Source organism: Thermobia domestica, chromosome 2 (genome assembly GCF_964235325.1).
Source record: "Thermobia domestica chromosome 2, izTheDome1.hap1.1, whole genome shotgun sequence".
NCBI lineage: Eukaryota > Metazoa > Arthropoda > Insecta > Zygentoma > Lepismatidae > Thermobia > Thermobia domestica.
This window is the reverse complement of record NC_137455.1, coordinates 192,474,042-192,501,255: the sequence shown is the minus strand read 5'-3', so window position 1 is coordinate 192,501,255 and position 27,214 is coordinate 192,474,042. Positions and strand designations below refer to the sequence as shown.

Genomic DNA, 27,214 nt, shown 5'->3' with positions numbered 1-27,214 from the left:
TAATAAGTTTTCTTCTCTCACAACAGCTCCATACAATACCAATATAAAAGCTCTTGGAGAGGATTGCTTTGTGCTGCTAGTGATGAAATGCTGTTCTATAACTCTGCTTCTAAAGGTCATGTACGTAAACTTATAGCGACAGTTCTAAAGCTGGAGAAAGGTAGCAAGAATTTTTATTCTAATTGGCTGATAGTCAAGTTTTATATTGGACGAGCCAAAGATTAATTTAATATTTAAGCTTAACTAGACACATAAATCTTCTTTATACATATGTATAACAAAATTTTAACTGGTATAGCGTTGTCATTGCTGAACCTCACGATTATCATAATATCTCACAATGCTTTCGCAAAATGAGTGAATATGAAGCAATTTAGATTATAAATTGAGAATTATGAGGCATTAAGATTTGCCATCGAGGCGTCAAGTATATATGACATGGATGCTTGAACACTCACGGTCATTCTCTTATTGACGAATATGTTTTATTTGAACACAGATAAATCATTGTAATTGAGTATAACATAAATCACTGTAATTGAGCATAATATTTAAGAGTGAACACTATTACTCTGATAACGTCATGGTAGGATGAGCATACTTTCCATTTTCAGCTGAAAATGATCAATCAGAATTCATTTCTGATACAACAAAACGTTTAGGGCATCAATTTTTGGTGCGGCCTTCAGAGTAATACAGATCCATACACAGCAACGGATTCCTTTGTTTATAACTATACCCAAATACAGGATGGCGCGCCGCTGACTCCCCAATTTCACAGGTTTACATTCACCAACAAGCGGTGTTTAGGAAAACAAAAAAGATATCTGCTAACAGTACATATTTTGCCATTATTTACCTAAGAGTTACGAACTTACTTACGGAATACACCATCAGGAAGATAGCGTCCATTACAGTCAATGGTTTGCTGCATCGCTTCATGAAGTTTGCAAACACACGTTTCAGTAGTGCACCGTCTATAGTCGCAACCTCTTCAATAATGGCGTCATTCAACTTAGGAATTGTTGTCAGACGTCAGTGGAATACCTTGTTTTTAAGGTGTCCCCCATAAAAAAAAGTCAGGAAACAACAGGTCAGAGAAGTGAAAAGGCCATAGAATGTCTCCAAAACGTGAGATGACAGTGATGAATGTTTCTCTGAGAAAGCTGCAATTGCAGCAAACCATCGACTGTAATGAACGCCATCTTCCTGATGCATTCCGCAAGTAAGTTTGTAACTGTCAGATAATTAATGTAAAATATGTCCTCTCAGCAGGTTCATTTTTTGTTCTCCTAAATACTCCGTATTAGTATATATAAACCTTTGAAATTTGGAAGTCGGCGGCGTGCCACCCTGTATTAATGTACAGATCTAAATACAATTGGTCACGGCCTTATTCTATTTTCAAATAATTAAATTGAAAACAATACAGTCCGTAAGTTGTAACTAAATCGTCACAATAGTTTTAAATCGAAAAATAGCCTGCACGTTTCGGATACATGTTAGTATGATTACAGAAAATAATCAACTTTAACATGGTACTAAACTTCCTTATTTAATAAATAGCCATAAATCTAATAAGAACTCTTTCTGCTGGTCTATAGCTAGCGTATCCAACATCTGTACGATTCCCGATGGCAGAACATTGTAAACACATTGCGGTGATTCCGATTCTACTTTAAACTGTACATTCACGTCATATTTAGTCTCCGTGATGAAAAGCGACGCTAAATTTCTACAAACAAATAATAAAACAAAGAGAATTTTCTATAGAATGTTACAATAAAGACAAACATATTCAGCAAACATAACAACATATAAACTCACATTGTTTTCTTGAATATTTAGGAATCTTACGGGTTTTTAACAAAACATAAAAAAAGAATGAAAACGATTTCAAGTAATGGATTAAGGTTCTTAAATTTAAAATATTTAGAAAAGATCAACTATAATTTTGTGAGAATTTTTTTTATGACTTTACACTATTAATATCGCAAAGTACACTCATACTGGGATATCATTGTAATCGACATGAAAAAAGTCAAACTTGGCGCAAAATAGTTTGATTATGCTGAATAGGCAATTCTCGCCTGATCATTTGTCTGCCTTGCCAACCGATGGGACAATACTTTAAATGGAATGAAATCATAAGTCAAATTTAACATGATAAATTTAAATATTTGTTGTTCTATAGTAAAGTTTATGTAAGTGTCTATCATAATCTGAGGGGATTTAGTGTTAATTATCTCTTCTGTGATATTTAATGCAATTTTGGATCTTGTCTCTTCATTTTAAAAGCCTCGAAATATACGGGGAATGCTCCAAGTTTTCTATCGTTTGACGATGCTTCTATGCCATTTGCCATTTGACAATGTCGTATGTTATCTTCAACAGCATCAACAACTATATATTGATTGTTAAATAAAATTTTATTATTCTTGAACAATATATATATATATATATATATATGCACACACTAGAGATTCAGTCAGTGTCTAACTTAGTTCGACATTAACAATGTTAAAGTGATTACAGTACGTGATATGTGATCTCATAGAGTAGCAATGTATATACAAGAGAGATGTATGAGCACGAGAGTGAAGACGTTGTTGCTTCTCATATTTGTCAATTGACTGTTTGTCGGTGACGCACACAAATTTGTCCAATCATATAGACACGTGTGCTTTGATAAACGAACGACTGGTTTCATTGATGAAGAATGCGAATGGCCGTGCATAATGAAGAGTCATTAACGTTAAATTTTACAACTACCAGTAAATTTCACCAGCCGTATTACAGACTAAACATGGTAAAGAAAGAAAATGAAAAACACATGCACAGAGTCATATATATATATAATGTCTCTCTCTCTCTCTCTCTCTCTCTCTCTCTCTCTCTCTCTCTCTATATATATATATATATATATATATATATATATATATATATATATATATATATATATATATATATATAAAGAAACATCAACACAAACAAACAACAATTATTCATGATATTTATACAATAGTATGAGCTATATGATTAACTGAAGTCAAATCAGCTTTTATTTTTTTTTAAATGTTTATTAATAGTATCCTTCATTGTCCAAAATTATTTATCTAAAATAATGAAAGAACTTAATGGATTCAAACTTTATTCCATAATTACGTGACGTGTAATGCTGTAATTCCGATTGTAATAAATGTGTCTCAGTCAGCCATTCTTTTAGTTTTAGTCCCATCCTTAAACTCTATAGGCTAATAGATACAGGACTGTTTCAGACAAAAGTTGAATCTGTGACAATTATGAATCAAAGTCAAGAATGGTGGCCCTTTGGTATCCATATGATTGCGGTATTTATATACATAAAGTTTTTTGACACAAGTAACACGTTAACCACCGTGTATGTATTGAAAATGTGTCATTAGATTCATATCAACGAGTAAAACCATCCTGTATTTTGTGTGTAATATCAAATTGTGCCTGGAATAATGTTAGTTAAACTAAAGACACAACGCAAACTGAATTACATAATATTGAGTCGTCACGTGTTACGTACATATGATGTCAAAAACCGAACAAATATTTACAATAAACCAATATGAGATGTGTATCAGGTGTTTCCCTTTCCCTCATGTTAGAAACTTACGGAAGTTGCTAAACTTGGAGATCTATTTAAAGAAACTTTTTGAAGGTCTTGCTACAAAATCTAGTTTTTTACAAATAAGGAGTATTATGAGCATGCGATAAAACTTATCTAGACCTATCATAGTATTCATGATACCAAGGTATGAACGTTTTATATAATATGGTTTATATTGTAACAAGTAAATCTAACGTGACTATTAATCCTATGGCATCTAATTTTGTAATTCTGTATATATAAAATCTAACAAATACAATTGACTGCATTGTGTTTTGAAATCCAATAAAGCTCCACCAATATAAACATTAGATTTTTCTTTCTAAAAATGGTGCGTTTGAACGTTCCTCTTCCCTCAGTTAAAAAAAAGGAACTAAAAATCAAGCCGCATTTTTCAGAATGTAAGTTCCCTCTAGTTTTCTGATATAAACTCATTAAGGTACACTGGTCCAGTCGTGTCCTTCTGAATATGAACCAGTAGCATACACCTATTTGTCATTTTTAAAAATGTGATTGAGGTTCTGCTCTAAGACGACGGAGGACATTGAACAACCTCTTTGATGAGACAATCTAAAAGTAGTTAATGTTAAGGTCAAAACAATAGCTGATTAACACCTTATTAAACAAAATTGCTGTATCCTAGGTTCCATTAATTGAGTTAATTGATTACTCAATTGGCAATATTTTCTCTGTAAGAAGACTGTATATTACCAGGCAAATTCTGAAATAATTACATCTCAGCTTATCATTTAGTTAACTAATCTTCAAAGCACGGTCCTAGCCAGGGCCGGAATTCCATGGGCCCTAACGAAATTGCCACTCCTAACCACACCAATCACATGGCTCCCCAAAACTTCCATTCCCCTGATCCACTTCTTAAAATATTACTTTTACGTTTGCTACTAAATTATAATTATTACTATTACTAGTTATTACTGTTCTTATTTCTTATTACTCATTTTATGTAATATATTTTAATTCCTATATCTGGCCAGCCTTTTCAGCAGATCCACCGACAACTGATCAAACCACCATAATAACCAACTGACTTATCACAATATTTGCTATGACTAATATGCTACAATATTATCGTAGTCACGGCCATTAAAAAAAGGCTTTCGCTTATTTTATTGAATCATTTGTGAAATATGTATTTTCAGTAGTTTTATCGTTTTTTAAATATTTCTTTAAAAATTGCTGCCCCTCAAAATTTCCCGCCCTGGTCCCAGGCCCATGTGGCCCATGCCTAAATCAGGTCCTTGTCCTAGCCTTTGGCCTGGCACATTTTCAGAAAATATGTATCCCTTAAATTTGTTAATCAAAATGCTCTCTACCATCTTGACTACACGTAATTTTTGATCAAAAGCTATACGTTTACATGAAATTACTTGATATATTTAAAAAAAAAATAATCAGAATTTCAAAGTGATTTTCTCTGAATTTGACTTTTGCCTACAACATTTTTGAGATTAAGGTGTTTAGTTATTCTAAACGTCTAAGTAGTTTGATTTTAGTTTAGGATGGAGATATTGAGTTTCAATTCATCAACTATACTACTTCTAATAGAATCAGAAGACCGGATTAATAGAATATGTGGTCAAATTCTTCATTTGAATTGGTTGCTTGGGCTCTGCCAAGCAAGTTCAAGAAAAATATTGAACGGATTTTTTTTTCTTTTTTTTTTAAGACTGGGAGTAGCCAATCGTTATAGATTTGAGGACTACTTTCCATTTCAGAAATCACTTGTGGTGTATTAATTTGATTACTAGGCCGCTAGAGGGAATTATGAAACAATAACAGTGATCGATACAGACAGATAGAGCATCGCGGCTTACTACTCACAACTATTTGGAGGATGAGTTGGCTACCCTTTTAGGCTCACTAGATATCATCAGTGCCTGTTTTCTTCTCTGGCGAGATATTCATTGAATCTTCCAGGATTTGTTAAAACGTTTAGCATCTTCCGATGTTCTTATTTGTATCGTTCTAGAGACAATCACATACACCATTTAGTTAGACAAAAAGAAGTCAGTTATTGAATCGATTATGAGCAAGAGTCTTCACTTTAGGTTTTGTGACCTTCACCCAGAATCGTAAACTGTATTAAATATAATCAACAGTCCGATCCTATCTTTCTTAATTTACAAAAAGTGTAGAAAACAAAGAATAATATAATTTCTCTGTATTATTTTCTATTAAATATCAAAGACCCTGAGTAAACTAGCTGACGTTCTTCAGATAGTTCATATTCATGTCTAGTCCGTCATCTAAGCCTGTGAATTCATATAGTTGATTTAAGAACACAACATTTGACAATGGGGAATATATCGAGCAGGAAACTATTTCGTCAGATACTACTTCATGAGTACTAAATAATTTCACAGAAGAAAAGTATTGTTCTTTGATCTCAGCAATGTGCGAAAATAAAGGCGGAACTAAAGACCATCCTGGTTCAAGAAAACCAGAAATATTGTTTGAAAAATCGATGAGATGGGCCAGGTGGCCACGCATCTACGAGTTGAATTTTCATTATCTGGCCGGCGATAGCCTTTTATGGATTGGAGAAGTCATAGTTTACTATTCTTATTACATTCCATATGCTTGAAGGCTAAAGGAGATAAGAAATGCGTTCTGGTGATCAATGATTTACACTTATAATTATGAAAAGACAACTAATACTGTATATTCTACATTTCATAGTTCACTGTGTTAGGATACGAACATGCCGAAGAGACTTCGCGATCGAGGTCGAGGTTTAAGTCGCGGTGGAGGAAGGGCGTACATAGCGAAGAAGTCGCACCCTCGCTATAAGTTCTCAGTTTGAGGAGAAACATTACTGTGACGCATGTGAAATTATTCCGTCAGTGCATAAAAATTACTGCGAAACCACATTTTGAAATTGAAAGGACCAAACACTTTATAAATAGAGATGGACACGAAACGAGATATGAGAAATGCCAAAGTCTCGTCTCTTGTTTCGAAAAAATATTTGAGTCTCATCTCTTGTCCATCTCTATCAATAAATCAAAGACTTTTCTTTTCTTTTTTCAATTTTCTGTGAAGAAATGCTCTCTTTCGTTCTCAGGCGAGAATTTTTTCCCCAGTAACATCACAAAAAAAAGTATGTCTTTAGGTTTCGAGGTGGAGGGGGTATTAACTTCAGCAAATGAAGTTTCGTCACTGCAATTCCATTATTCGACATTTCCTCCCTATGGATACGTGGCTGTGTTTACAAGTATTTCTTTACCTTATACCAGTAACGAATTTAGAAGAAACCCTTTTTATATTAATATCGGAATTGGGGGAGGGGCATGGAGTTTTTAAGCATAGATATGATAAACAGTAGCTTCTTTTTTTCTTTAGAAATCCCACAATTTACGGACTCAGCCCGAAAGTCCCCTCCATGTAACCGCCACTGCCTTATATAATAATAAGCTACAACATAATTCTCAAATAAATATGAATAACTTATCTGACATTCCCATTTCAGTTGCTATTTTCTTCCATTCTCTATTTAAAACGTGCCTATTATGATGATGTTTATGTTTTTTTTTTATCCCATATTGCTGGAACATTCCTCGCTAATTCTATTAATATGTCTTTCATACTCAAATTTATTAGTGTAGCAAAACATCTCGAGCATAGACACACACAATCCTCTGCAAATAAAATTCGAAACAAATGAAAACTTTATTCCGTGCAGCGCGTGAAAGAGAGCCAATCAGAACACGAGGCACAACGATGCTTCCGCTGAACATCGATGTAAAAACAAACTCGGTTGTTCATCATCGCGATCAATAATTCACCCTCGCGGTTGACCTCTAGGTCGCGATGTAGCGTACATCTTCGGCATGCGCTTACTCATTTGAATCCATGGGTTTTTGCCAGTATCGAGGGTGCGACCGCGACTTAAACCTCGACCTCGGTCGCGAGATCTCTTCGGCATGTTCGTACCCTTAGATCACTCGACCGTGCCAACTGATATATTACAATTATATAATAGTTATACTATTCAAATATACGAATAATCACGTTTAATTTTGCCTTCTCTTTAAAAAAGTAGTGAAAAACATATACCGTATGCTTAAAAATAAATGTCGCTCTTCCCTGTGGTCCCAGTAACACTGGCTATATCTGAATTTAAAAAATCCTTAAAACAATATTAATATCAATATTTGATCGAACTAGTACAAAATTTTCACATTCATAATTATTTAAACCAATCTTTGATAGCAGCCTGAGGTTCGGGATTACATGCACGAGTATAGCCAAACATGTATATATGATATGTAATTAAGCATTAATTAGATAGGCATTAGAGTGGGTTATTATTATTATTATTATTATTATTATTATTATTATTATTATTATTATTATTATTATTATTATTATTATTATTATTATTATTATTATTAAATAGCAATTTGGTGGGTTTTTTCCCTTTCTCTTGGAACATGGAAGGATTACGTCTAAACAGGAGACAGGACTTAACTTGAAATCTGGACAAAATACGGGCGAGTTTCAAGCGTAGAGTGTTTTCCGGATATTCATTTAAGCGATCGTCATTCACTCGTATTTAATTTGTTTTTTCCTGGATCTATAAGGTGTAAACGGGGTCTAAAGCTTAACACAATACTGAAATAATTGAATATTTCTCTTTATTTCATATCACCTGTTGAAAATTTGTTTTGTAAAGCGTTTGCGATTTAATTGAATATTTCTCTTTATTTCATATCGCCTGTTGGAATTTGTCTTGTAAAGCGTTTGCGATTTCTTTCTGCAAGATAGTGAGAATATACAAAATGTCATTTTTTCAAAACGTCATTATTAATCCTTTAAAGTAAATTTTATTGCATTTTCTTTTCTTGAAAATCGCCTAAGGTACGGCAATATTTAAAATTATGTTTTACTTCAAGTTTAGTCAAAAGATTGCTTTTAAAATGCTCAAAAATCATATACATCTTAAATCTGTTGTCATAAATCTTAAATTGGTAAAATTAACTTGCAGCCAGCACTGCTGCCATCTTAAATTTAGACCAGCTAGCCTTCCTATTTTTATTATGTTGTGGTCTCACTCTAGTATATAAATAGACATTTTATCTTATTTCCTTTATAGCATCTTCAATACTACTCTGAAATAGCACTCTATAACAATATTATTTACACCTATATCGTAGGTTCATGTTTGCATTTGGACTCAAACTTTAGCAAACTTGTTACTTTCTACTCAAAGACAAGAAGTATTGAAAAAGGTTTTTAGATTCTTAAAAATCTCTTCTAATAGTTATTTTATAATAATAATGCATACTAAAATCGGAGGATATGCAATAAACATTCTAAAGATATAAATAATAGAAGAAATTGTCAATCCAATCAGCAATCAGTTGAATGAAATTTTAAAAAGTTAATGGCTTTTCATATATATATATATATAGAAAGTTATTGTGTGTTGGCAGTTTGTATATTTATAGTTCTTTCCCCGATAGAATTATTATTTTCTGTTTATTAATAGCATTACTAACTAACTAGCTCTATGACCTATGGATCATGTAGGTTCAATGCCGCGTTCACGAAAGCTCACCACTGACTTCTATCCTTAGCCAACTGGATCCAGTTTCTACTTTGTATTCCTATTTCTTCGAGATCTATCTTAATATTGTCCTCCCATCTGCGCCTAGGTCTTCCTAATAGTCGTTTCCCGATTGGATTTCCAGTTAAAACTTTGAAAGCGTTTCTACTTTCTTCCATTCTGGCTACATGCCCTGCCCACCTAAACCTCCTAGATTTGATGACCCTAACAATGTTTGGTGAACGATATAAATTATGTAGTTCTTCATTATGAAGTTTCCGCCATTCACCTTTCCCGTTCCTCTTGGGTCCAAATATTTGTCTTAGAATCTTGTTCTCAAACACTTTCAGCCTATGTTCTTCCCTCAGAGTAAGCGACCATGTTTCGCAGCCATACACCACAACAAGCATGATTATCGTATTAATAACATTACAGATTTTATAAAGGTTTTTGAAGATTACGTTTATTTAATCCCTTTGCAATTGGCACGTATAAACATAGTCTAGATTTTCACTTGTGTTTCTGAACGAAGTTCAGCCAGCGCTATGCAAATTCTTCACTTTACATATTCCCTTTTTAAGAGGCAAATGTATATGAAAATATTAAATACAAATTTATTAAACTCTGATTATATTAATACTACTCAAACATTTTCATGTATTTTCTTTGTTTGCCGGACAGATTTACTTTAAAGATTGTGTAATATTAGGTTAATGTTCCTGTGGTACCGGTACTGCTAAAAATGTTATAGTAAACATAATGTACACAAACCGAAACATTGAATCAATATACAATATTGTTTCTGAGTCGTGTTAAACTTTTGAAAAACATAAACGAAAAGATACTAATTTTAAATAAAAGATATGTGTCCAAAATAAACATTTATTCAGTCACTTCATAATTGTTACTTTCGAAGATAAATAAAAACGAGATCTATTTTTTCACGTCAAGGACAAAAAACGAGAAATTAATGTGAAACAATCCCCCTACAGATCTATTAGCCAGTGCATGCGCCTTGATGCATGTGATCCTGAGTTCGATTCCCGGTGAAACAACACTAATATTTGAACATATTGTAATGGTTAGCCTCCACTTTAAAATATAGGTTCACGTCTCACATTGTCTCGGCGCTGAAAAGGGATGCTACTAACTAAGAAGAGCTCTCAGTCATAGGGTTGTCGTGACTGCAATTTATCGTGAACTATCTCATTAAAAATTACGTAGATCTTTGATGATCAGCTTGCGTGTTATTTTGAAAAGCGTAAATCCAACACTGGCCACTCTATTTGTCTCAATCTACTGAGAGTAATTTATGCCATGTTAGGATTCAACATTTTGTTGTTATTCAGAAAAATATCAAGAATGAGCTGAACGATAATGCTGATAATTATATGCATCCCTTGGATAAAATTAAACATTTATTATCTCGTGATAATATTCTGTGTCTATCATCATCATAGGCATTCTTCCGCAACCGAGAAGTTTCCAAGCACCGTGGTCCCCTTCATCTTCAAGTATGATTCTTCTGCTTTAATACCATCCATCCTTTTCGTCCCTCCCTCTTTTTCCTGTTACCGCACCTTCTAGCACGTCTCTCATAAATTAATACAGTTTCTTCTCAACCAATATCCCAACCAGTTTCTCTTTCTCTTTTCAATTATTTCTAAGATTTCCTTTCTATTTCTAACACCTTCTGAATCGTTTTCTGTTCAATCCAGCTAATTCTCTGCATTCTCCTCCACATTCTATTTGCAAATGAACAAAATTGGAAGCACAACGAGAATTAAAATTACATAATTCGTGCAATTTGTAAACTAGGGAATAAAATGTCAATAAACCAAGGAAATTCACGTAGATGATTTATAACCATAAACAATACACACAAATGAAAACTGGAGAGTTCCTGAAGAGCTGAACTGCTAATCTGCTTCCCTTGATAATCTGTGGGTCCAAGTATGAGCCCTGAAGGAGCTCAGTTTCAATTACCTTATAATGTGTGACGTAACTCTAAAATAAATAAACGAAACACATGGCGTGACTTGGAATCGAACCTGTGTTCTTGCACTCCAAAAGTCGATACTCTTTCATTGAATCGACACATGCCACTCAAAATAAAGAAGAAAAATGTGTGCCTTGACATAAGGTTGACAATAATCATGTAGATAATAATAGTATTAAAATTACAGTAATAGATCGCCTCCTTACCTTTTGAAGTAATACAAAAACAATTAAAATGGGAACAGAATACGGAGATCCTCTACACAAGGACGCAGAACAGCTACTGAGATAGCCTCCTCGTGTTCTCAAAAAGCGCGGCAGGAGATGGGGAGAAAGATTCTCACACGCGGAGGGACCTCCAAAAAGAAAATGAGCGTAGATTTTTCGTCTGCCACGCATCCAAATGTGCGCCTGCGCAATTACATAAAAAAGGCAAAAGGGAAATGAAAGGTTTAAGTAAATTAAATATTCTCGAATGCAAAATACAAAATGTGTAGAAAATCTTCATGAAAAGTTTAATACAACCAAAAATAACAGTTTTGGAACAAATGGATTTATAATATTGAGTTTTAATAGAGAACAAAAATACTAGGAGAATTGCTGACCGTGCAGATTTCTTTTATCTTTTTTCTTTCTTTCTTTCTTCCTAAAGGCAGTCAGTCCATTGCATTGTCGGTAAACCTGTACCGAATTAACATCACCTGAAAAGTAAAGAGAGAGAGAAAAAAATCTGTACATGTGCCAATACGAAAAAACAACATTTAACGCATTCAGCCACCATACCACTTGGGTTGTCTGGGATTGCTCTGCAGCTAATATAAGAGGACCGCAAAGGCCTTGTTATGTGCCAAAGGCCCAACCACAGGAGCCAAAAGCAGCTTCCTATGATAGGTATTAGAAACTGGCTGGCTGGCGTGTAGGTCAACCTCAAACACTGGCGTATATTTCTGGTTTGTATCCCCAAATTTTTCCACGTTTAGGAATCTGGAGTGCAGGGTTTCTTTCGAAACAAAACAACACACCAGGAACACAATTTACCAAACAAACTGAAAAAAAAAAAGGAAAAAGGATTAAAACTAGGGCAAGTGAACTAAGTTGTTTAAAAGAGCTAAAATACCAGTAGTGGTGCTTTTGATTAATAATATTGATATCTTGCTTGCATACTTCTGTTTCATGAAGTATATTATCAGCTAAAAGAGTATTTTACACATTAAAAGCTTGAAATTCTCGTAGAGATATTTTAGACGTCAGAGTGATTTCTAAGTTAATGTGATAATATGATATAATAACAGTTTACTACATACTATGTGTCTAGTTGTAACTATTTGATAGATACGCAATGCCGAAGCGTATGAAAGAAGACGTATCTTCGTCAACCAATATTTTCAACTTGCACCCTATTATTAACTCATAAATTAATGTTATGAATGCGAACTCGTACAATCCATTTGACTGACTGGCAATTATCATCGAAGCTCACTGACCTTGTAAGATGAATCAGGGGAATCATTTCGTACTTCGCTTGGGGGGAGCAAGAGCACCACCGACCTAAGACTTTCGCGTTTTGTACTAATATATTAGTAGACAATCGATTAAAGTATATGTATTCCTCAAACTCTTGGGGGGGGGGCAATTGCCCCCTCCTGCCCCCCATAAATGACGCCCCTGAGATGAATGTTGGCAGGGTTGCTACTCTTTACTCTTTGGTACTTGCTGGGAAAGGGATTTTAAACCTTCAACTCCAAGGAGGGTTGAAATGGAGTTATTATTATTATTATTATTACGTGGTCTCGGGTTTGATTCCCGATGGAAGAGCATTTAACGCACTATAGTGGTTCGGATTTACTCTTAACTATATAGATCTACTTCTCCGAAAAAGAAAAAGAATATACGTATATGTACTATGCATTCTATAAAGGAGTAGAAGTGAGTGGCTTCACATAGTCCAAACTATACTACTATAGCTATAGATAAAAACAAAATTTGGTGGAAAGTTCATTTTGTCAGGAAACTAAGGCATTAGAAAGGACATTTTGAAATACGTATCCTAAGAGGGATAAAGGGGGATTCAAATTTTTTGATCAAGTATATTGTATCTTACGAAATCCTGAGGTTAGAAAGATGAAATTAGGCATATAAACTTTCCACTAAAAGTTAATGGACACTTGCTTCAGCGTTCTTGAAAATTCCATACTCAAAGGGGAAACCTCGTATTAAAATTTCCTATTACTTATCCAGACAATGACAAATGTAATGATTTGGGACTGGAGGTATGAAACTTGTCATTTGAACCCTTAACTAAAAATAACGGAATTCGTTTTTCATCGTTTTCAAAAATTCGCCACTTCTAAGAGGAGAAAGGCGACAGTTTCTATAATATTTAAATTTCCCATTATTTGTTCTGAACATTCCAAATGTAAGGACTCTTAAGTCCGAGATGTGAAATTCGGTATATAAACTCTTAACTGAAAATGATGGAATAGACCCTTTCTACCTGTTTGAGCGTTCTCGAAAATTTCACTTTTAAGGGAATGTGAGAAATGACTATTTTTTTAAGCATTCAAATCGATGTTGTTTGTCTCATAATTACGGGAAAACGGCTGCACCGTTTGAAATGAATTTAGTAGCATAGTTAGTACTTATGATTTCAATAAAATTGGTTTAAGGGAATGTGAGAAATGACTATTTTTTTAAGCATTCAAATCGATGTTGTTTGTCTCATAATTAAGGGAAAACGGCTGCGCCGTTTGAAATGAATTTAGGAGCATAGTTAGTACTTATCATTTCAATAAAATTGGGGAAGGGAAAGTTAAACGTATACACCAAAAAAGAGAGTACCTCAGGAGCCACTCATGTTAGGGAAATGAAATTCTGTATATCCGCTCCTTACTAAAAATAAGCACAAATGTGCCACAGAAGACAAGGGTTCTACAATATTTCCGAAGTTGTGTCACCATCACGGAAGAACAACTGAACCATTTGAAATGAATTTAGGAGCATAATTAGCGCTTGGCTCTATCGCGGTTTTTATCGTGTTACTTTCACGAAAATAGGCTCAATGTTATTTGCGGTCATAATAATAATAAAAAATCTTCTTGAAATGTGTCAGATGCGGCCATTGATGGTTATCTGCAAAAAAAAAAAAAAAAAAAAAAAATCCTAAGATAGACATGTTGTTTGCACCATGTGGAACTAGTACATTCAATTACATTCCATTAGTTCATTCTAAATCCACCTAAGTTGGATGCACTTTTTTCTTTTCTTTTTTCTGGAATAGTTATATACAAGGTAATTTTGTTAAAAGCTGTTAAAATATCGAACTTAAAGAAATGCATTTTTCTCGAACCATTATCACTTACTATGTATCTATAGTGATCTACTGCTTAAAGTGTAAATGTTTCGTGGAAAACCACCAAGTTAATTGGAGATAGTATCATTAATGTTCTACTATATGTGTTTGCAGTAATAAATGTCATGCATATACGGTATATTTTGAATTTAAAATAAAATTTACTTTTCTGTTGGTGGCAATATATATTTGTTATATTTCGTGGTAGTCAAATACCGTGTGCGTGGGTTTCCTCGGGACTCTTCCGTTTCCTCCCACTTTCTTCATTCCACCATTTCATTTATTTCTCATCATCACCGCCTAATCTGCATAACCATGGAACGAAAAACTTGAAGATTTCATTTTCTTTCAAAGGTTTTCATGTTTGTTACATTTTTCTAGTTAATGCTCATAAAATGAATACTTAGGTAAAATGAGAGATAAAAACACATGAAAATATATGACTGTATATGAGATGGTGATCAGTACATAGCAGCATTTGAAGGACAACAAAATCTTCTTTCACTTAAAGTACAATATGGTACTGCATCATAGTACATATATGACTCGTTAGAATATTTACAGTAACACATATTTACAATGAACAGTTGATGGCTTACCATTGAACGTTTATACTTAAGCAGTAAACCAGTACACATTGTATAGGCCTATTATGGTGGGTCGAAAAAAAGTATTTCTTCAAGTTTAATATTATGGTAGACTTTAAAAAGTTACCTTTTATATTCCTACTAACAAATGCCCAAACAAATCACTGTGGGCAATAGTTTTGCTTCTTTCTTCTACATCTTTCATATAGAAGTGATCTAAACTCGAAGTCTCATACAAAATTACAACGGCTTGTATGGATATCTTACAAAAAGCACGAAGCATCCTTACTCCTGTTTCTTCCATTCTAGTTCAAACATCTTGAAAACGCTGAAGCACATGTTTAATTGTTTTAGATGAAGAGCTTGAACACAAAATTTCATGTCTCTAAGCTTAAGGGATTCCGAGATATCGACATCTTATTATAATGATTGCAACCTCAGCCAGGCACGTAGTATATCTTACGTATATATATATATATATATATATATATATATATATATATATATATATATATATATATATATATATATACACTCTGTAAAGAAAAAATAGCGACACCTCAATTCTCAAGCTGACTTACACAGAAAACCATAGTTACAGCCCGTTAGAAGAGGAATAGAAGGAAATGAAGAGTGGGATAGTTCATTTGCGTTATCTGTGACACCTGTGGTGTACGACATCGCTTGCTAATTGTTTGTATATCAGTAATATTTTCGTTAGATGGCACTGAGTGCGTCTCTAAATTATTGTAGTGAGAATTTTGCATTGCATTTGTGATGTATAGGCTGAGGTAAATAGCATTTTATGATTGTTCTTTGCTTTCTTATTGTCTGGACAGTGTCAAGTGGCAAAATATCAAGTTGTGCAGCGTTGTTTGTGTGTGATATTGTTGCTACATTTGGACTGTAAACAAATAAGATGAGTAAGAAATGTGACTTGTTGCCATGTGAACAAGACATAATTATTGCTTTGCGCAGCTAAAGCAAATCTCTAAGGGATACTGAAAATCCATTATTCTACGGCAAGAAGAGTAATCCAAAGGTGGAAACAGCATAATAAATCCTTCCTTCGTCAACAGTGTGCAAGAAGAAAGAAAGCATCACCCAGAGCAGATTGCTAAGTGAAATCAATAGCACTGCCGATTTCAGGAGTGATTTCCCCAAAAATCGATTCTGTAGTTTGACATGATCTTAGAACTGCAGTTACTCGTACAAGTGTATTGTCTTGACTGTATGAAGAGGATGTTACAAAGAAGAAACCGCGTAGAAAGTCCAAACTGACAAAACACAGAGGACTTCAACATGTAGTTTTGTGAGTTGATATGCAACTTGGACTTATGACAACTGGAAGCACGTCGTTTTCTTCGTTGAAAAGAAGTTTAGAATAGAGGGAAACGATGGTGGTGTGAAGTTGTGGATACGAACAAGTAAGGAACTTGACAAGGATTTTGTTTCAGAGATGCAAATATTCAGTTACTGAGTGATGGTATGGGCTTGGTTCACCGTTAAAGACATCAGACCAACGGATATATGTGAAGGATCGTTTGATGCATGAAAATATCTTCAAATTCTGGTACGTAAAGTTCTTACAACAGCTAAAGACGACTTTTCTGAAGAAAATTTGGACTACTTCCTTTTCCAGGACGATAATACTTCATGTTACCGAGCGAAAATCGTTAATACGTGGTTCAAGAATATGACTATTTAGAGACTCATGTGGCCTACAAACTCACCTGACATGAATCCAGTTGAAAATTTGTGGATCAATATGAGTAGAAGATTCGATAGACAACTATCGCAAACAGAATGGAATTCAAGGAACAGATAATCCGGGTGTTATTCCGTTAAATCGAGGTTCCATTTGCAATAGCCTTGTTACCAAAGGGCTCCGATGTTTCGCTGCACTGCAGAAAGCCCATGGTGCACATCCAAAATACTACTTTGGTATATCGTACTTCCCGATGTTTGCACACAATATGTCTTACCCTTAAGAAATTCCATTTCTTGTTTTCTGCTATTGTTGTTGATCTTTTTCAGCTTTATGTATAACTCTTCCTATAAACGATTTTGCTCAAAACACACATAGCTACTTATATATGCATATAAATTCATTAAATTTATGTCAAAAGCCTGAAACTCTGGCGCAAGTATTAAGAATGAACTGCTCATTGGGAATATGCATTGTAATATTATCAGGAATTCATGTAAAAAATCATACTGATTAAAGTATGTTGCGAAAACCATATCCGAGCAAGTGTCGCTATTTTTTCTTTACAAAGTGTATATATATATATATATATTGTAAATTTAACACAACATAGTACACGTATTTATAGTATTAAGTAATATACAGCATCTATGTAGTCAAGGCTATATTTACGTATGGTCTAACATGAGCCATGACCCAGGGCGGCGGCGAATTTTCTCGGATTAGCTTTTATAACGAAATCAAATCAATCATAATTTTATTAACTAAAACTGAAAGTTATATATTATTTATTTATTTTCCACTCAAATACAGATTGTTCAGCTCACTGTCTCAAATTTTCTTCATTGGTATTTATTCATACTGAAGGGTGGCATTTTTTAATTGTCCGAGGCTGGAGAAATGTTAAATACAGCCTTGTATGTAGTTAAAATTCGTATATTTCTATTTACTAAATTATGTGCTCCAAGTATTGTTTTGGATGTACGTTAAATTCTATATGTATATATCTATTATAAGACTGCTTACTTGGACAATATTGTACAAAGCGCATCTTCTAATAGATTATATACCCAGTACATTCATACACTGTAATAATTTTAACTGCGAACACATTTCCCTGTTAGAAGTATGATAGGAGATTTCTGATACTAAGGTTGGTGAATCTCATTATGTATGTATAAGTAAAAACACAAGAGAAAACTTGTCCTTCTTGCTTCAAGAGAATGTAATAAAAATAAATTTTCAGAAGTGCAACATATTTTTGACATCGATGATTAATCCTGTATCATTTTATATTATTTTAGATAAACTAGCTAAAATATTCTCTTTGGACGAGAGAATAAGATTGATGCAATATATCATATTTAAAGGTAAATAAATGAGTAATATCAATAAGGAAGAGCAACGCATTTGCCGTTGTCCCTGTGAGTATGAGTGTAAAAAGTTAATAAATCACGAATTACGACTACTTTGGCATTATTCTTCTCAAGATAAGTGAAATAACTAAATACCGAGGAGTAACACCTTGGGCCTTGCTCCTGCCCGTTGCCGGACCAGCTGCCACATCCCTTTTTGCCTCAACTTGGGGTCAAATGCCATCGGGTTGTCATCAAATAGCTAAGAGATCCCAAAGACTATGGATTTGACACTAATATTGATCAGTTTGAACGCGTTATTTTTCATGCCCTCCCCAAATCAAAATGACGATGGAGGCTAAAGTTGGACCTGAACGGCATCGGAAGTGTTACTATTCATCTCAAATACACCAAAAACTATGAATTTGACATTAATATCCAGCGTCTCTTGTATTTAACATCTCCCTTTATGCATACATTTTGACCACCGTGCCGAAATTAGAAAAAAGAGCTTCGTAGGCGATTAGATATGATTAGGGTCTATTTATGTACCAAATTTGATGACTAGGGTCACTCCTTTATATGCAAGAAGCTGACGATAGATACAGAGCACACACATTTTATTATTAGTATAAAGACAACGCATAAACTTGGATTCAATTGACCACATCTTGTACATATTTTGTGCACTAAAGTTCCAGATTATCGACGCGTATTCTAGTGTAGGATATACACATTGACGAAGATACTGGGAGTTATGGGAAGTCAAAATCCTCCCACTCCCTAAGGTAAGAATTTGGGGCCATTGTCTCCCAAAGCATCAATTAAAAATTGTCTCACAATTACAAAATTATATGCTGTACCTACATTCGATGTTCTTTACCTGTTTCATATATAACTTGATAGTGTCACAACTAACCCAAGGCTAGTTGTTTCATATGGTCCCAGAAAAAGAAATCTAAGGAGTTAAAGTGTGGTGAGCGAGTTGGCTAAAATACCGGTTCTTCTCTGCCGATCAATTTGTTCTGAAAGGATGCCTTAAGACAATTTCGCACCTTCGCAGCAAAATGTGCTGGAGCACCGTCGAGCATAAACCACATGTTTCGACGAACAGCCAGTGGGACAGTCTCTAATAGTTCAGGCAGAACCTCTTCCAAAAATATGCAATACTCCCACCAGGTCAGGTGTTGTGATAGTAGGTATAGTCCGATGAGATACAACGATTCCTGCCCACACATTTGCAGAGCACCGTTCCTGATGCGCACAAGTTGACATTCCATGTGGGTTTGCCTCAAACCACAAATGTTGAGTGTGAGTGTTGAACACTCTATCATGGGAAACGAAACTTAATCTGTTAAATGAACACGAGACATGAAGCGGGATGTATTAGTGTCCTGTTCGCTTAACCACTGGACAAATTCCCGCTTACGTGGATAATCAGCGGCGTGTAATGCACGCATTCTTTGGACGTGAAAAGTGTACATCTGATTTACGTGAAACATGTTTCACCCTTGGCGATGATGAGCTTTAAGTATAGCAACTACTACCCGTGTACTGGTGGACGAGTTCCTCTGAACTGGAGCAATAACGTGCTCCTCAAAAGCCACAACCTGTACGGTTCTGTTTCGTCGAGCATTAGGCCTGTGTGCTTCCAGCAATCCTGTTTCTCATAATCTTAGATCTACACTGGAGAAAGTTGCGTGGTGCGGAATTCTATGATTAGGAAACTATTGTATGTACAGTCGTTGTGCCACACGGCCATTACTGTCTGCTTTTCTGTATGCTGGATGAATGTCTGCCAATTCTTCACGCGTGTACTGCTCCAATACCTCTGTAATCACAGGCATTGGACATACACATCGTATGGTGATGAAATGAAGCGAAATTAAAGTCGGGAAATGCTAGATGTTCCCTCGTCATTGTGGTCACTATCCAGAATCGAAGATAGCGATATTACAACTTAGTGCAACTGTTCTCTCAGCAAATGATGTTTGTGTATACGGATTAGCAAATGTACACTCATGTCCAAAATTATTGTCGCATATCTATAATATGTTGTAGGAATACAATTTGATAACGAATTCGCCCGGTATTTCTTATAATGTTATTATGTGTATAATCGGCAAAGACATGTATGTGGAAAATTTCATGTCAAAAGAGCAGTAAATAAGAACAATAGAACAAAAATAAAACTTTATTGTCCATTTAGCAATATTTTGTTTTACTCATTCTAACTTTCGTATTTATAATTCTCTTTCTGTGAAATTTACTACAAGTATACATTTCCCGATTATACACATAGTATCAGTATTAAAAGTACCCTGCAAAATCATTATCAAATTATATTCTTACAAGAAGACAGTTATAGATATGCGACAATCATTTTGGACATGAGTGTATAAAACCTCTACCGTGACGGAGAAGATACCATACCACAAGACAGAAAAGCGCGTACACCACTAGAACGACAGATGTAGTAGTACTTTAATATCTCATCGAACACATTACCAAATTACCCTTCTCTAAGGCGCACTTAATGTCACAAACAAGATTCCGCTCATTAAAGAAAATAAACGCAACACTCCAATGAACACAAATAAACGAACGTAACCTGTAACAGAAATGGTTTACGCAGTTTTTTTTTTTTTTTTTGGTATGAAATGGTTGATGAAATACACGAGCAGAATTAGCCCCCAAAGAAGGATTCATTTAACTGTCCATAGTGTCGATCTCCGTTCTTCCGCATGCGACGAACTAACCAGTTCATTCACTCATGTGTAATGACTCCATCGCAAGCACAATGCAACAGACAAATGAAAGGGGATAGCAAAAGAATTAAACAAATATCAAGTTGCTGCAGTTCCGTTGTTTCTTGCAAAGATACTGGAGAGAATGACACATAACTATTACATTACGAAATATATAAAGTAAACGACAGTTGTAGTAGCAACAGATCGTCACTAAAGTCATTCAGATGTCATTAATATGAGCAGATCATCAATCGGAATTTCTTTATTTTCTGTTACCTATCGGCTTGTGTTGTATGTATTTTTACATTGTAGCGACGTGACGTTTCCAGTGAACTCCTGTACAAGTCTTTACTAATACTTTTTGAGGAGGTATGCAACCACGCACAGTGATTACCTCACCTGCCATTTTTTTAGCTGCGTGTATAAGTATCTTCCACGTAGTATTATTTCCAAGCAGTAAGACGTCGTTTACATGCTGTTGTCCACTCAATTCACGTCATAAAATGTTCGGGAATCCCTAACGTCTTTTGAGGAATAACCTTGCGTTGCCATTGCACAAATCTGAAATCTGCAAATTTGGATAGAACATGTTAGAATCCTTTGATGATATCATGCCACATCATGTCTACGTTTAGTAGTTTGTGCAATATTTAACTCTAAAGTTTGTTTTCCCACGCTTTCGGCGGCATATAACACGTAAACGATGCGATTTTCGCTCTATGTCTACTGGAACTTTTTCTGTTTGTTTTGCTCTCAGAAATCACCCCTCTACTTTTTTCAACCAATTTAGAGCCACACTATATACATCAGAGCCCTGCATGGGCCGGGCGCGCTCGGTTCGGCCCGGCCCGGCCCGACCCGTTTCAAGTAATATCAAACTGGACCGGGCCCTAACCGGGCCGGGCACATTTCGGGCCGAATTGGGCCGAACCGGGCCGGTCACATATCGGGCCGAACCTGGCCGGCCCGACTCGGCCCGGATACTCTGAAAAACGGTTCGGAAACTAATGTTGTCAGCCTATTTGTTTTTTTAATGTCCTTCACTACCTCTATTTTTGCCGTGTTTGTACGGTCTTACTGTCAGAATATGTTAATCGTAATGTGTTTGGGAAACTGACTCTTTATTCAAGACTGCGATGTACTGGTAATACTATTACTATTACTACTTCTACTACTACTATTACTACTTCTACTATTACTACTACGACCACTGCTAATACTACTACAAGTGCTACGACTTCGCGTCAGAGTTGACATGATTGGTGGTACTGAATTTATCTTCTAAGTACAGAATAAAATGGAGAAATGCTAGTTATTATGGCCGGTCTGCGTAGAATGTGAACCGATGCTTGATCTACGAGGGAGAACAGTGCCTCAGTAGAAAAAACACTCACATCTGGTGCTAGAGGTCGTCGGATCAATCCCTGCTCATGCTATGTGAGCTTTGTGGTGGACAAACATCGTGTGCGTGGGAGTTTCTGGGGTGGTCCCGCTTCCTCCCACTGTTTTCTTTCCACCAATTCATCCCATCATCATCCATTCAGCCTGAGCCGTAGTTACCTAAAGAACGTATGATACAGTCAAGTACTTGACCTAGTAAGTAGAATTTGGTACGCTACTAACCGGGCCGGCCCGACCGGAGGCACCACGGAGGCCAAAACCATGAACTAGCGTACTCATAAGATCAGTGCAACTTGTAGTAATGTTCAATTAGCAAGGCAAATATCGAATGGTGTTACCTGTTCATGTATTGTTTACAGTATGATGCTACAAATATAACAAAATATAATGATCAAATAAATCACCAAATTGCCAGGGTCAATTAGGTGTTCCTGGAACGGTGGCTCAGTGGTTGAGCGTTCACCTCTGGTGTATGGGGTCTCTGATTTGATCCGAGCTCTCGCCAAGTGAACTTTGTGGTGTGGGGGGGTTCAAGGCGTTCTCCTGTTTCCTTCCACTTTATTTATTCCACTATTTCATTTATTTCTCATCATCATCGTCTCCTTTAGGCTAGTTGGCATAACTTGGAACCACCTACCAAGAAGAATAAACTAATGGATTGGGAAGATAGACATTCAGTCTCTGGTGAATTTGATGATGAAGTATACATCTACCTCAACATGCCATCATGTGTAAGAGAACTAGATATACTGCAGTGGTGGAAGCAACAAGAACAAACATTACGAAAATTGTGTAAATTAGCGCGTCAGTATCTCGTCATCCCTGCTTCTAGTGCGTCTACTGAAAGAGCTTTTAGTACTCAGGAACTGAGAAATGCTCTAAAGCCTGAGACTGTTGACTCTGTTTCCGTGCTATTCGATGCGTACAAGGACATACAGTAAAGCGATGTTCATTTTGCACTATTGGTTTCTTAGGAAACCTTATATTTTAATTTTCTTAATATCAACTATCCCTTCTATTATATGTGATGTTAAGAGGCATTTTTGATAGCTGATATCTATACATTTTTCTTTCAGGGGACTTTTGAGGTATTTTTCGTTCAACAATGATATGTGTGGATTTTGTTTTGATTTACTGCCTCGCATTCCGTCATATAGCTCTGTTATTTTCTTGTTACGAACTGTTCCAGGAACACTTCATCGATAATGGGGTCTGGGTGATTGATTTGATCATTGTTTTTTGTTATTATTATTGTAGCATCGAATTATAAAGAATACAGGAACATGTAATATGATTTGGAATCTGCCGTGCTAATTGAACATTACTACAAATTGCGCTAATCTTATGAACACGCCAGTTCATGGTTTCGGCCTCCGTGGTCTAATGGCAGCGGAACAAATTCTAATTAGTAGGTCAAGGATTTGACTTTCTCATATGTTCTTTAGGCAATTACGGCTCAAGACGTATGGATGATGATGGATGAATTGGTGGAATGAAGAAAACGGGCTAATCCAAAAACTCCCACGCTCACGGTGTTTGTCCACCACAAAGCTCACATAACACGAGGAGGGATCGATCCGACGACCTCTAGCACCAGATATGAATGCTTTACCTACTGAGCCACCATTGCCCCTCGTCAAGCATCTGTTCGCATTCTACGCAGACTGGCCATAATAACTAGTATTTCTTTGATTTTTTCTGTACTTAGATTGTCAAGTATGTACCACCAGACATGTCAACTCTGACGCGAAGTCGTAGCAGTTGTAGTAGTAGAAGTAGTAGTAGTAGCAGTAGTAGTAGTAATAGTAATAGTTGTAATTGTATTATTATTATTATTATTATTATTATTATTATTATTAATAATAATAATAATAATAATAATAATAATAGCAGTAGTAGTAATAATAAGAGTAATAGAAGTACAGTACTTTACACTCCTGAATAAAGTTAATTTCCCAAACACATTACGATTAACACAGGCTGAAAACATTAGTTTCCGATCCGTCTTTCACAGTGTTCGGGCTGAGTCGGGCCGGCCCGGCTCGGCCCAGTTCGTGCCCGGCCCGGTTAGATTCGGGCCGGGCCGGGCCGGGCCGGGTCGAGCCGGGCACAGAATTCAGATCCATCCGGGCCGGGCCGGGCCGTCTTCGGGCCTGGGTTTGCAGGGCTCTGATATACATACAACATATTTACAACTGACTTATTTTAATGTAATTATGTTACATAATTTTTCATGCATTCAGGAATATATCATTACATGCCAAAATGTTTGATCCAAACTAGAATCAAACTCACAACCTTACCCTTCTAAAGGTTCGTCACTTTACCACTGAGCTTCTAACTTTGGCTTTTTTAAATAAGCTAATTAAGACATGGATAGAAGCGGATAAAGTATTGCATAAATATGAAAATAAGGAAGCTAAACGTTTTTAAGAAGCTCACCAAAATATTGTGTTTACAGTAGAACAAGTAACATGATCATGTTAAAAAGTTAAAAAAAAATGCAAAAAGTTTGCGTTTATGAACAACTGATTGGCTGTTAGCGGAATGTGTGAGATACGCAAGGTAAATGTAAGAATGATAACGACCTGGTGTGGTTAAAACATACCAGTATATCATTGTCTGAACGACGAACCAAATAACATCATTGCTTTAGTAGCAGGATAATAGTTAATATCAGGATAAAGGATTAAATTGTTAGCACTGAAGGACAAAGGGTGAAGGCGGCATATTGTGCTTAACATTTCACACAACTTCTGCCAAATATGTATCTCTTACATTGCTACAATTTTCTAATATATAACAGAGTATCAATCTGGTGGTAGGTAATACACGAGTTATCGGTACCAATACCCAAGTTAAACAAGTGAATATCGTTTTACAGTGAAGCTAAGGCCAGTTATACACTATAGGATAGATCCTATGAAATCTCAGGATTTTTCCTAGATTCAAAATCTCAACGCGTATGGCATCATATTGCATGTCATTTCATATGTTCTGAACGATCCTATAAGATTTCTTTTCTATTTTGGAATGAAAATTTGTAAGATTTCGATTTAAGCGACATCAGGTAAGAGAAAGTGAAAACAAATTTGTTTTATCCGCGCAAGCCGTATGTGGATGAAAGAGCAAAAATATTCGACGAAATGAAGAGTGGTGCAGGGACTAATGAGGTATATTTTGCTAATTCATATTCTGATTTTTATGCTTTGTTTAAAGGTGTGCAATTTAACAATATAGTACCTGGTATCAATATCAATAGGATGTGCAGTGTAGTTACATGTATGGCACAAAAGGGTAGGATTTCCTACGAGATATGTCGTAGGCCTAAGATTTCTAAACTATACGAATTCAAACTAAAAGTAGTATATCTGTAATAACTGGTTGTACAGTGAAACCTGTGAACTTGGCCACCTCTCTAAGTTGGCCACCTGCTTATCTTGGCCTAGTTCGTCTTGAACCTGCATTTTCCCATAAGACATTCGTTACTTACTACTCTATAAGTTGGCCACCTGCCTATCTTGGAAGTTGGCCACACTGAAGCAATGTTTACCCTATGATGATAATGATAAATTTACCTGCGTATCTTGGCCACGAAAAATACAGTTTTGTTATTTTTCTTAACTCTTTCGAATTCCCATATGAGAGGCAGATGTTCTGTATTTGTAACTGGACACAAAGAAGCATAGATTCGCACGATTTGTTCTTGGAGGTCAATGGTCAGAACACTACCCTCATAAAGAGATGGTGAAGGAAGGTGTGAATAGGAAAAAGCACGTACAGGAATTCAGGAAATGGTAGTACGTATTTGTTTACCCTGTCTGTTTTGGTAAAACCATTAGCTATAGATATCGGCTCCTTTCATCAGTGGGAAGCTTTAGAGTATTTGCACACGTCCCCGGCAATGCCGGATCCGGCACCGACAATGCCGGAACCGGAACCGGGGCTACTTTGCACACGCAGCCGGCAAAACCGGAGCCGGACCCGGCAATGTCGGTGCTGGCGCTGCTTTGCACACACATCCCGGTAATGCCGGTGCCGAAAGGTAGTTTGAGTTTGAACGTGAAGGAGAGAACATGAGTCCGTTTTATACATTATATGAAAAGCTGCGTACATATGATTCGAAATTTTTTTATTCATTACTTTCGCATGTCTAAACAAACGTTCGATTTCTTAGTACAACGAATTAGTAATCATATTCAGCGCTGTTCAGTTTTTTTTTTTTTTTTTTTTTTTTTTGCAAGAGCCGTGTAATATTACAGACTGACTTGAATAAATGGAAGGGTCGTTCAATATCTGAGAAATAGCTCAATGCAAAGAACAAGGTTAATTGTATTACGTCAATCAAGTGACGTAGGAGCATTAACGTCTAAATCCCCAAATATCTTTTCTTAGTACACAAAGGTATATTTGCTCTTTGTGTGTGTGGATGTGTGCGCACGAGGTATATGGCCTTCTTTTGGTTTCTTTCTCTTTTTTTCACTTTTGTTGCCATAATTTTAACATCTATATAAATTTCTCAAAATTGAAACATGCTGAGATCAAGCTATTTAAAATAATAATAATAATAATAATAATAATAATAATAATAATAATAATAATAATAATAATAATAATAATAATAATAATCTCTACAAAGGCAACATTGCGGCTGCCTATTCACTCAGTATACAATCGTTCTATGGAACAAATACCAGACAAGACAGAGTACATATTTTTATTATGATCTATAAGGTAAAACAGTATGCAACCACAAGAATAGAAATTTTCTTGTTCTGTTTGTGCATTTTCAGTTCTTTCTGTAGCTGTGTTGTAGTTTTTATTTACTTTAATTTTATTTACAACCTTTGTTATGCT

General features: G+C 35.5%; 1 protein-coding gene across 1 annotated transcript in view; it reads right to left on the bottom strand.

Annotated features, from left to right (window-relative positions):
* The window catches only part of LOC145678333 (uncharacterized), a 67,077-nt gene extending 55,906 nt beyond the window's left edge, over nucleotides 1-11,171 (bottom strand). Inside the window, exon 1 of the mRNA XM_081748358.1 lies at nucleotides 11,093-11,171. The gene's annotated coding sequence lies outside the window, so the exon portion shown is untranslated. The remainder of the gene's footprint in view (nucleotides 1-11,092) is intronic.
* Nucleotides 11,172-27,214: the final 16,043 nt, after the last annotated feature.